The 12,761-nt window shown below is 42.2% G+C and overlaps 1 long non-coding RNA gene across 1 annotated transcript; it reads left to right on the forward strand.

The window, feature by feature from the left end:
• Positions 1 to 9,416: 9,416 nt before the first annotated feature.
• On the forward strand, positions 9,417 to 12,408 carry LOC308193145. The gene is made up of 3 exons (XR_013949416.1): positions 9,417 to 9,715; positions 10,251 to 10,330; positions 10,444 to 12,408. It is a non-coding gene; the product is annotated as an uncharacterized lncRNA (long non-coding RNA).
• The last annotated feature ends 353 nt before the right edge of the window (positions 12,409 to 12,761 follow it).

The following is a 12,761-nucleotide window of genomic DNA, read 5'->3' on the forward strand; positions in this document are numbered from 1 at the left end:
TTGCAGGTAGAACTTGCCATTGCCTGTTTGCCAGTGTTTACAATGTTTCTTCATGTTATACTGATAGTGTGATCTGGTAAATCGAATTCATTTCTGTAGGGCATGTTGTCAGCCTCTCTAAGAAAACTAGCTGTCTCTGTATGAAGGGACTAATCCATTCCAAGGAATTAAAGGTTTTACATATTGTCATATTTATGGTGACTCTCTTAGCTCTTTTGAGAGCCTGCCAGGCAAGGTTTTATGTAATGAATCAAATGTGGATTGGGCACCCTATCCAAGCACACTGCTTGCAGGCTCAGGTAGATGTTTCTCCCTCCGTGGTATACAACATTTGTGATTCTGGTTTCAAGGTTTTAAGACATGTCTTTTCCCCATAAGAAGCAACATGAAGAGCAGCTCTGATCATTCTGAAGTGCCCTCAAAAGAGTTTACATTTACTTCTGAAGAGGTTTGTGAGGGTCTAGTGGCACAACGTTGTAGGGAAGAGGTATTTCATGAAATACCACCTCTGCTTACTTTCATCTGTCAGTAAATCCTGTCACTGTGAAGTCAGCAATACATTATATATAGTAAATTTATCAACACTTGCAGCCCTACTTTGGGTCCCAGTTCCTATCCCTAGCACTCCCGGGGCAGTACACCATTGGGTAACCCAATGTTTTTTCTTTTCTTTGGGGTGGGAGTACCCAAGGTTACTCATACAGATATATATCTTCAAATTCTAAGGCATTGTGATTACTCTCATCACCATACCACAGTTTTCTCTCTCAAAAGCAGAGAACTTAGTGTAGAGAGATTTAAATATATATATATATATTTTTTTTTTTTTTTGTAGAACCTGTCTTTATCATGCTGTGATAGGGAAGACAATAGCTAAGGAATCCATACACACAATATGCACTCAGAGGTCTTTGATGAAATGATACCGATGGGGACCTACACAGTGTACTGGCTTGCCAATGTTAAATGGAGTCCAGATGAGATGAACAGGGTGGTTCACTCAGCTTGGAGCATGCCGTAGATGTGGTTGCTTTTCCAGAGCCATATCTTTTCTTAACCAGGAAAACAAAAACAAAAATAGTTAAAAAAAAGCACTATTGTTTTTTAAATATCAAAGGAGAAAAAAGGGAAAACTGGCATGGTTATCTGACTTATGACACTCTGAAGACACTAGGACCATGTCTCCATGCACTTCAAGATGCAGAAGCAAATTTTCTGCATACCTTCTAAAGGAAGGCAGCCTGCAGAGGAAAGGCAGTGCTGCAGTCAGGTTAGGATTAGGCCTTCCTGATAGACTCAGAATAGACTTTGCTGCTGAGTTAACTAGTAACACATGACAGAGCTTGAATTTTCGTGGAAAAGCTTCTCAGAAACTAAGTAGGAGGCAGCTCAAGGCAAAGTCAGGGTGACAGCTATTTGCAGGGATTGCCTTCTGACAGCATTGTCTGGTGAACCTATCCAAAGGACTTAAAATGAGTGAAAAAGTAAAAATATAAAATAAAAAAAGCATCAAACTCCTGGCTCCGAAGTGCAATTCTGCGTAGTCCCGTTGCTAGACACACTTGGTCCCAACTTCCGCTGGAATAAAAGGTGAGTCAAAGAAAAATGGTGTCCAGAAGTTCAGAGCAACCCAGACAGCCCTAACCACATGACAGGCCCAGAGGGAAGTTTTAAACCACCCACACAACAGCTTGCACAGCTTGCCAAAAAGTCAGATCCTTCGGCTGGGGAAAAATAGCTTGCATCTGGATTCCGTGTTTGAAGCCCGTGGTAGAGGAAGAAGAGAATGAGGAGGAGGAGTGGGAAATGTGTTCTGCACAGACCAGATTGCAGTTTGATTTGAAGCATAAAAGGAAGGAGTTTATTATTCTAATAGTAATAAGTCATTTCTCCCTGTAAGCGTAGTACAACCTTCTACGAGTGGTAGATCAGCCAAGAACAGAATTAGGGCCATTCCTACCATGGTTTCAGTCCAGCCTGCCTTTGTTTATTTTAAAAATAAAATACAGCTCAGTGTTTATTTGAATGGGTAGAAAATAGAAAGAGAAGTTCATCAGCTCCTAATCATGTGGGATAAAAGTGAATCCTTGGCAGCCGAACCCAACATGAAGGGGCTGGCTGTGGAACAAGCCAGTGTGCTTGGATTGATGGTCAGGTACCTGCATTTTGGAGAGGTAAAACTGACCAAAAACTAAGTTATTGTCTCACAAGCAAGAGAACTAAAGTGTTGCTCATATTTGTGGCACTGACTTAGTGTATGACCTTGAGTAAGTCGTGTCTCTCCATCTTGTTTTTGTCTATATGTTAGAGGTTGGGAGTGATGCCTGCCTTTGCAAAGTTCTTGGGGACAACAAGTTATTCACATTGCTGGGTCTAGCTGTGACTTGGCCACAGGGGCTAAATCTGGACTATCTGGAAAATCAAATGGTGTCAAGGCTTGATCTGGGCACTGGGACTTAGCTGTTTGTGCCAATAAATTGTTAGAATTGTCCCCGGAAAACATTTGGCCCAGAACAAAAGTGCTGTCAGCGATTTCCAGCCATGCTCAAGGATTTAGCCCAGGCCAGGGACTGTTCTCCATAGACATTTTGGATATGGTCACCTTGTTTGGGAGAACTTAGGATGTTGAGAGCAAAGGCATGGCAACATTGCCCCAGTTGGTCTCAGTGGTGGGGAATGGGCCTTGGCCTTGTTTAGTTATCAGAGCCAGTGTAGCCAAATTGCCCATGAAGTGCTTAGAAAGAGGCAGACTTGGGTTATTTCCTGGTGGGCTGAGCTGCAGCATGCCTGTGGCTGTGGAGGAAGTGCTTAGACTTGTCCTGGAGTGCAGAGCTACAGCATGAACTTATCCAGAAAATTGGCCTATGCCACTTTTTATACATTGATAGTGTGTCACATAGGCTGGCGCACATGTAGGCTTGGTGGCACCACCAGAGCCTGTGGAGATGCAAGGCAAAATGAGCTTTTTCACCCTTTTCTCTGTACCTGTCCCGTGCTCACATAAGACAAAACAGAGCCAGGGCTTTGGGCACCAGATGACAGTGCTGTGGGAGGAAGATGCGTGGTGGAGCAGAGGATGAGGCGTTCTGCTTGCGGCTTCATCATCAGCTCCCTCTGACCTCAGGCAAATTGCTTAACCTCATTGCTTCCATTTCCCTTGCTGCCACATGGGGATAATAATACCATCACAGGATGGTTGTGAGCATTAATTAGCATATGTAGAGCACTTTGAAGATGAAAAGCTTTTAATGACTGCTGGGGATTATTAAAGCCGTTCACGTTCAGTAAGTGTTATTAAAAAGAAACCAAATCTGAATGCTCTGCACTGAACCTCATCAGATCCTGGGGCTTGAATACTGGTGGAAGGACGCCTATACCACACGATGTAATTCCTCGGTAAATTGCCCAGGGGCTGAATTTATCACTGGAAACCGCAACCCTGAGAGCTAGCCAGGAGAACTGAGCATCATCTGCTGTGACTCACTCCACGTTCCCAAAGGGAAAAATGGCCATGGCATGACTGCCTTTGGGCTGAGCCGTGCATGCTTTCTAGAGCTCCTGGACTCACTTGAGTAGATTGGGGGTCATCTGGGGGCTGTTTAAAGGAGGAGTTTCTGTTCCTCTTGGAGACAACCAAGAAGCACTCAGGTGCAACTCAGATGCTAAGGTGTAGGAATCAGTCCAGGGTGGTGCAGATGAGGACGGTAGTACTGCGAACAAGTTTCATGGAGTTGCCTAGCAAGAGTGAAAACCTGTGAGAGGCCAAGAAAAAAAGCAAGCAGAGGGATTTCATATAAATATGTGGTAAAATACTGAAACACAGACAAACATATGTTAATCAAATGGGAAAGAAAAAAAAATCATTTCAATCTTCCTATGCTTGTCTTTACAGATGAGATGGAGTATCTGAAAGGCTGTCTTTTGCTTTTGATCTAATTTTTTCTTGGGACAACTGCTGTGCATGAGGAGTGATGCTTGTATTGTAAGGGCTTGTAGTGGGTAATATGCAGGTCTGAGTGCTGTGGATTTGCAGTGTGATTACAGAGGCGATGCATAACTCAACCCTGCCTCAGTTTCCTCTTATGCCCAAAGAATTTACAACATACCTCAGGCTTGCACTGCCCTCGACTTTCTGGTGTGTCCAAGTGCTTCTATGCGGCTTGTGGGCGTTGCCAAGAAAAGCTTCTCTCTTCTGCAAGCTTAATCATTAAGGACAAGATGTTGACATCCCATAGTGACTCAAGGTAGCACCAGGATTTAATTCCACTAGGACTTTGGCCAGAAGCTTTCCTCACAGATTGTCTGTGAGAAGAAGTTGATGACAATTTGGCCAGTTGTCATGGGTTTTCTTAATCTCAGGTGCAAAGAGATTATTATTATATGAGGCTGTGGATGCCCCAATCCTGGAAGTGTTTAAGAGAAACTTGGCCTGGTGGGAGTTGTCCCTGCCCATGGCAGGGGGGTTGGGATTAGATGATCTTTAAGGTCCCTTCCAACCCAAACCACTCTGTGATTCTATGGTTATTATTAATATTATCATCATAATTATTACTACCATTATTATTATTATTACTGTGGCTATTACAGCACTCTGCTAAGTCTCCTGACTAATTAACAAAATCATTTTATTGCAAAAAATAGGAGACACAGCATTGCTTGCATGCGCACTTCACAGACCTATTTCATGAAATCATTTAATTTTAAAGTCGTATTAATTGCCATTTATAGCTAATAATAGGAATAAGTAATTATAAACATTGCACTTTTTTTTTTTTTCCCATCTCCTGGTTTTCACACTGGATCTCATGGCTTTTCATGTGGTTCTACAAGCTCTACAAGACAGATTGGTACTGGCACCCACCTCACAGACAGGGGTGCTGAGGCACAGAGCTGTAGGACTTGCAGAGCTCACCATCAGCACCCAGCTTGCGAGTAATGTCCATGCACAAATAAGCTCTGGTGCTTATTCTATTTTGCTACACTTAGAGAATGCTACCAGATACCCTAGCACAAACCATTACTTGGGAAAGCACTCTGCAGTTTAGCCAGCACTTCAGGCTTCCAGAAGCTGTAACAAACGTACCGAGCAGACATCCCTCAAACTGAAAATTATGCCATAGTCAAGAAAAGATCAAATTACATTTAATATGGTCAGGAGACATCCTAGAGGTAATCTCAGAATTCAGGTGTGTTTTTCTGCTTTGAACTGAAAATGGAGGAGGGTCACTGCTATGCTGTTGCATGGAGAGATGGTCTGTCTCTTTGGCAGGGTTTTTTCAACATCTGTGGACAAACACGTGTATTCTAATGCACATCTCTTAAATTCAGTTTGGTTCCTCAAGTGGCTTATTCTCCATTGCTCAGCTTCATTCCATCCCTCTTAAACAGACCATTTTTCCTAAGATCCAAATTATCCCTTGAAAGTATCTCTTGTTTGTTTGTTTGTGTGTTTGTGATGATGCAGGTAACCTTGGATTCATACCTCCAGCACAGACATCACAGTTTAATGCCATCTGAGTTGTGGGATTAATATGTTCCTTCTGTCTCCCTGGTCTCTTTCCTCATAGCCACGGGCATGGGCACACATCCCATTGAAGCCAGCTGCATATATATGGAAAATGGATTAAAGACCTGTTGAGCTGTCCTCAGGTGTCTCCTTCACCCATACTTGGTTCTCCATGTGGTGAGAACCACCCACCTTCTTAAACATGCTATTGTCCAACTGCCCTTTGAAGCCTGTCCATGCCATGCCAGCTGCTCTTGGGGCACGTCTCCTGCTGGCATTTCATCTCATGGCATGAGTGCACTCAGTCCTGGGGACACCAGGAAACTAAGCGAGATGCTCACATCTGCCTTCACAGTGGGGCAAGGATGACAGCTCATGGCTGACTGTGAAGAGGAGGAGGCTTGGAATATCTACTGGTGCAGAAGGTGCCTCTCCCTTGCTTTTCTCAGTCCTCAGAGGAGTATGAAGGAGGGCGGGACTTGGGCAGCAGCTCTGAACAAGAGATGGGCTACTGCTTCTCCTTGTGCAGTCGCTCTCAGGGCACACAGGGTCTGAATCCCCCTCCTCTTTCTGCTAGCAACCAGGGTGTTTTCTGCTACTTGCAGAGACTATGACACAGTTTGTGGGAACAAACATGACAAACATGACAAACTGTGACACAGTTTGTGTGTCATGTGTTCCCCTCTTTTCTTCACTCTTTTGGTGTTTGTTTTTGTTTGTTTGTTTGTGTTTTTTTTTTCCTATCCTACCTGATATTGACTTCCTCTGAATCTCGGTGCTCATCCATAGGAAGGAGGTATACTACACTGAGGACTGTTATTTTCAGCAGCTGAGTTGCAGAGCAAGGAAAAGTGGCCAGAGAAAGTGGAGCTAGGCTGGTGTTAAAATAAATGGGCTCGATTCTGAACTCACACTGGTTTTACACTACTGTAATGAAACTCACTTGAATGGAGTGATCTTCCTGATCTATAATGATGTCAGTGAGAAAAAAAACCTAACAGACTTTAATTTAATCCCAGGCTTTGGCAAGAACGTTCATCTGCCTTTAATGAATGGAGGTCCTTTTCGTTAGGCTCTCAAATACCCCAGTGACGGGTGCCAGTATAAAACCCTAGATAGGCAGACGTTTATGTAATGGCAGCAGGCACTGTGCTTTAGAGTGATGGAAAAGGCATTTTAATCATGGTATTAGGCTAGATTCCACAAGACAGTATGGAAGGCATCAAGATGCGAATGCCATAACAATCTGGAGTGTGTTACCACCGCATTGATCTAATATTGTGATGTAGTAATAGTAATTTCAGGGATATCTTGCAAAAATGCACTCTGAGTTACAATGGAAAAAAAAGGAGGGGGGGGGGAGAAGAAAGGAAAAGTTAAAGCCTAGTAACTTTAAAAGTTAAAGCTGCAAACATGGATTTGTCTTCTTCACTCCTAGCTTGAATCTCTGCCCTCTTGTTCCATGCTGTTAACCAAGAGCGATACCTGGAAATTTCTTGGAAAAGCTAGGAAGGAAGAGCTGAGCTGCCTTCTCTAGTCATTCATTTATACGAAAAACTTAAAAAACCTGGCTTGGGCAAGGACAAAGCCAATGGAAAGTCGTCCCCCCTCCCCATTTCTGAGCAGCTGGAGAAATGGTGATTGTAGAGGGGTTAATGAAAGGCACTGTCTGCACTCAGCTCTTATCTCGGGAATGTACAAGCAGCAAGTCTGCTCCAGTCAGCACTGATCTACACAGAGGTAGAAACATTTCACTACCATATATTCACTAATTTATAATGTTGATATTGCCAACAGACCTTTGAAACCTGCCTGTCTGTGTACTTTGGAAGGTTTGTTCCTACATATGATGCCTGTACCCATAATAAATCTCATCTCTGTATGCATTATACATGTTTTGCATAATAAAGCTGGTTTGCCACCTTGTTCTGGAGAGCCAGTACCATGCACCGTGTTGCCCTTGTGGGCAGCCTGAGGGAAGCTGAGTTTGGTTTGCACATTGATCCCATTTGCCTTTGTAGCAGAGGACATCATGGCATTTTGACAAGACTGTGAATGGGTCTGCCTGATACCATCATTGCAAGGGCAGCTGGGGGAAATACAAAATGCACAAAAAAAAAAAATGCAAAGCATGTTCATTTGCATCTACAGAGATCCCAATGCTGGCCATGAAGACGCCCTGCAGGACTGGAGAGTATCCCCAGCAGGTTAACACGGCCTTGGGCCATCCCTTTGGCTGCTTTCCTGCAGGTGTACCTAATGAGATCAAAGAGCTTTTAGAAGACAGGGCTGCTGATGAAGTAGGCAGTGTGTGTTGCTGTAATGTTACAGGAACATTGCCTGGATTCACAGTCCAAACAGATACAGCCCAGTGAAACCTTTCCTGCGGGTAGGGTCCTTGGGCTGATTCTCCTGCCATTTGAGCACTGATGTTGCCCATCATGGCCATGAAGAGTTTTCATTCTGATCTAGATGGACTAATAGGATGTTATGTACACATGCCAAGTTATTCACACCCTCATCAATAACAGACCATGCACAATCCAATGTTTAAATGCAGGGCCTTGTGTGTGCCTTTAACTTCACAACATCTGTATCATTTTCTGAAAGTGGTTAATTTACGTATCTGCTGTCCTTTTTTGTCCTTATTACTGCGCAGCTCAAGCAGAGTGGCTGAGTTGAAGTTTTTAGGAAGGTGGGGTTCTTCATTTCTTTTCAACTTGCATGGAAGAAATAGCTATTAGTGAAATAGCTATTAGTGAAAAGCAAAAGTGTTGTTTAAGAGAGCAGAAAGACTGCTTATTTGTTTAGAGAAAGAAATCAAACTTAGGGACACAGACAACAGTCTAAGCTTGCCTTCTATGAAGTTAGTTTTAAGTAAAGTTATGCTCAGGCTGAAAATACTAAATCTAGTTTTAGTTCCTGATCATCCCTGAAGCTCAAGGCTCAGCTTTGGTTCCATTTCTTGTTTGGGCCACTCTGATTTGGAATGTGATTGTCAACTCATTTAGAACCTGCTGGCTGTCAAACTAACCTCCCCTGTGCTGAGCTGTTCAGAAAGAGCTGCAGCAAATGGGAAATGGGATCACATATTTACGCACAGTGAAACGTACAGAAAGTGACAAACACCGTTTTGAATATCATATTTTAAAAACACAAAAACGGTGAAAATGAGAACAATGCTGTCCCCTCCTCCCCCCCCTCCCCCCCCCCCTTTTTTTTTTAAGCTGTCCAAAAGAGAATGTTTGAAATAGCTTAAAAGATACAAGATACGATATTTCTAACCATCTTGGCGCCTTGCAGGACGATGTGAGCTCTGAAGCGATGTTGCCACCTTGTGGAACAGAAATCAACAAAGTTCATTAAAAAAAAAAAAATACTCCTACCTTTTAGTCCTCACACTTTGTGTTAAATTAGAAATAAAAGCCTGTGTGCTGGGAGGGAGGCAGCACCCAGCCTGGCCCATGTGCTGAGGATGTGCTGGGAAGGAGCGTTCATGCCCCCATCACTCATTCTCAAAATTAAGTATATCTTAACAGTTAAGTATTCCTTCTTTTTATTTCCCATCCCCTATACCCAAGGCACATTTTTTTTCCTGAGAGGCTGGTGCCAGTAAACCCTCCTTTTTTTTGTTGTTGTTGTTGTAAAAGGCCACAGATTATTGCCCTGTAAAGAGCAACAGGAAGATCACCTAGAATTTGTGGACTTTGGTTCCGCAGTCCTTGCATAAGCAAAGCTTCCACTGAGTTAGGGCAGACTTTTGTCTGGTTTCTTAAGCCACGCTTCTCCATGAGATGCATAAAAGAAACCTTCAAAACCTGTGGGTACATGCCCAGCTTGTGTGGGCCAATGTTTTGGAGAACACACATTACTTGTATGCTCAGGAAATCAAAACTGGGCACAGGGAAACGATCACTTTAGCTTTCAAAAAGACTGACTGCCCGACACGGAATTTGCAGTATTTAATTTCAGCTTGGAGCTACATGACAGAGAGATCGGACTGCATTCGGCAGGAGGATGCAAACCAGTATCACTGACCACGGCTGCCGAATCAGGCACGCTCCCGCTGGCTGAAGAGCAAAACCTGAAATCCTGACACATTCTCCTTCTTTCTTTTAGTAGTATTCAGGGGTAACCTGTAGAGAAGGAAATCTAAGGGAGATGCTCAGAAAAGGTTCACAGTGTGGAGGGATGACCCTTCCTATTCTGGTGAGTTTTTACTTTCCTGAGCTCCTCCGTCTCCACAGGCCAAAGATTTTGTATTTATCTGAGGCCCTAAACACCCATAAATGATGATTACCAGGGCTTTCTTTTTTTATTATTTAAAAAAAAAAAAAACACTCATTTTTGTCAAAATGGAAGTGTTCATGTCGAATCTGTGTTTATTAAAAAATGGGGGATTGGAGTTTCAACATGTACCCAAATGCTGGGAGTTTCCTGCACTTCATCATTTCTATTTTTTTTCCCCTTTTAATTTATCTTGTTCTTGCTACTTTTTGCAAAGGCAAAATAAAGTGGAATAAAAAATAAAAGAAAATAAAAATTATATAATATATTAAAAATATAATTAAATTAAATTAAACAGAAGAGGGATGCAAGAATGTAGAGAAGAGAAAAAAAAAAGAAAAAAAAAAAGGAAATAACAGTAATAGCACATAAAACTTTAACTCTTCCCTACCATTAATGTAAAAAGAAAAAAATTATTAAAGGCTTTTTTTTTTTTTTAAATGAAAACTCTTCACAGTTCCATTTCTGGTCAGCACTATTTATAAGCGATCGCCGCTGAATCGCTCAGCCTCTGGCAACGGTGGAATCCGACCCGCGGTGGGTAAACAGCAACTCCCCTCGTACAATGTGAAAAACAAACTTCCATTTACAAAATATGTTTACCCCACTGTGTGCTTGGGCATGAATGCTACCTTCTTTTTTGTTTTCAGGGCTGTATTTCCCTCCGAAGAGTCCTGGAGAGCCCTACGAGTGCCAGTGCTTCCCAGCGTACGTGCTCGCACACATGCACACACAAACACGGGACACGCTTCAGCAGCTTATAAAACCAAACCCATCCCAAGGACGAAGGTCCAGGCAGCGTGGCATTCCTGCTTTGTGCATCCCTTGAATAAAGTCCAGTTCTTCCAGGAAGGGAGGCGGAAGAAAGAACATTTACTTTCGATGCTATATGATTTTTATGGGCCCCTCTATTTTAGATCATAGAGAAACAAATTTGTCTCCAGAACCTTCCTTGAAAGAAGTGGATTCACAGAAAGTTTGACCTGGAGAATTGTTTAATAGTAAAGATAATTTCTTGTAAGGTCATATTTTATCTGGAACCAAGTCAATGCCTATAAAAACGCTACGTTGAACTGACAAAATAATTCTTGGATTTTTTTCTGCTGTATTTCTTGCAGAAAGGCAATTTCTGTTTGCAAAGGCAGATGTAATTCCTGGTAACTCCAGTGCCAAAGTAATGAAGGGCACAGTAGGCAGTTTCTTGGTCAGTAGAATACATTTGTTTTATAAATCATGCTGGAGAGTGAAGAGAAATTCACAATGTCTGAAGATCAGTGTAAGCCGGCCTGGAAGGAGAACTTGTGCCTTGTGCCATGTCCTCCCCAGCAGGTGCAATGGTGCAAAGGGGTCACTGTGGTTTTACCACCCTAAATCTGTGGTGTTACTGGGAGCTGCTTGAACCCCAACCTCAGCCCTGTAACTGTTAATGTCCCCGAGTCTGAGCAGTGATTGCTGAGTTTTTGTGTCTTCCCTTTCTCCCTCCCATCCCAGATGAATCCTTCATTGGAAAACAAGACAATCCCTTTCTGAGCAAATGACTAAAACCAGGTGGAGTTTGGGCTTTCAGGTTTTACCTTCGGACCAGTGAAGTGTAAGGAATTAAGAACACCACCTACCACTAGACGAGGAAAATTTCAATCACCAAAATGAAATAAAACAGAAGCTGGGCAAAGCTGTTTTTAATGAAGACCATTACAGGGAGAGGTGGTGTTTTCCTTCCCTCTGTGTGTGCGTGTGTGTGTGTGCGCACATCAAACCCTTTTCTACCCAGTCACAATCAGGGAGCTGAAAAATCTGTCTTTAATTGGGAATGTTGTAAAAATAATCACATAGAAGACTAAACTAGCATTAAAATGTGGATTCTTGACTTGTTGCCTTGGCGTGGAACATCTTTCTATTGAACTGCTTATAAACCAGTCAACTACGAGTCAAAATTTCTTCAAGAAGATGTCTTTTCTTGTTATGGTTATTTTACTTCAGAGGGCGTTTCCTGGCTTTGCCAGAGAAAGGAGATGATGGGGAATGTTTGCTCTGTCTTAAAAGACGTCTTTGTTTTTAATTATCCTTGCTGCAGAATACAGTGAGATCTTTCTGCTTCCATTTTTTTCTAGCTCAGATAAAATTCTTGGCATTTCAGCATTTTTTTTTCTCCTCGCAGCTTTTTCCCATTTGAACTGTTATTTATTACTTCTTTACTACCTTTCACGCAGTTAAATGAATCTCGACGCTTAATGGTGAAAACACCCCAAAGGAATTTAATTTTATTTTAAGGGTAACATCGCCCTCATGAACAATCTACTTCCAAACAATGAGAAATTGTTCCTCCAATCCCACCTACCCTCCTCCTTCTTCCCTGACTCTTCTGTTGAGTTTCAATCCCGCTAGGGGAAAAGGGGTATTTTGTTAGTTTGAAATCGGATTGCTGTTGCCTTTTTAGTGCCTTTATAAATCCAGGAACATTAGCTGAAATGAAGTCTAGTGCAAAATGTTTCCTTTCTATGGGACCTAACGCATTGAAGGGTGCCAGTAGGTGGTCACTGTTCATAGACTTTAAAATGCAGATTAAGCCCAGCTGAACTGTGCCAAACCTTTTTCAACCCCGTTGAAGTCCAAAATAAATTCACACCTCCTCATTTCTGTCCTATTAATCAATCAATTCAAGAAACTGCAGTCTGTGGTGGGTATCAGTCAGAGACTTGTCTGTTCACTTGGGCTGATGCACAGAATAAATGTTTTCATATATTTTAAAATTAATTTTATTTCCTGTGTCTATATTTTTAATTTTGTTTTCTTTTGCAAGAATGCAACTGTAACTACCTGTTGTCAGGAAGACCATAAATTTCAAAGTTAAAATAACATTATATTCCAGTATTTGTTTTTCAGGGGAAAAAAAATCAAAATAGCAATCTAAAAAAAATAAAGAGGAAACTGTGAACCCCGCTTGGTATAAATGTACAATAATAAGATT

Source organism: Anser brachyrhynchus (assembly GCF_964034855.1).
Source record: "Anser brachyrhynchus genome assembly, chromosome: 3".
Classification (NCBI taxonomy): Eukaryota; Metazoa; Chordata; class Aves; order Anseriformes; family Anatidae; genus Anser; species Anser brachyrhynchus.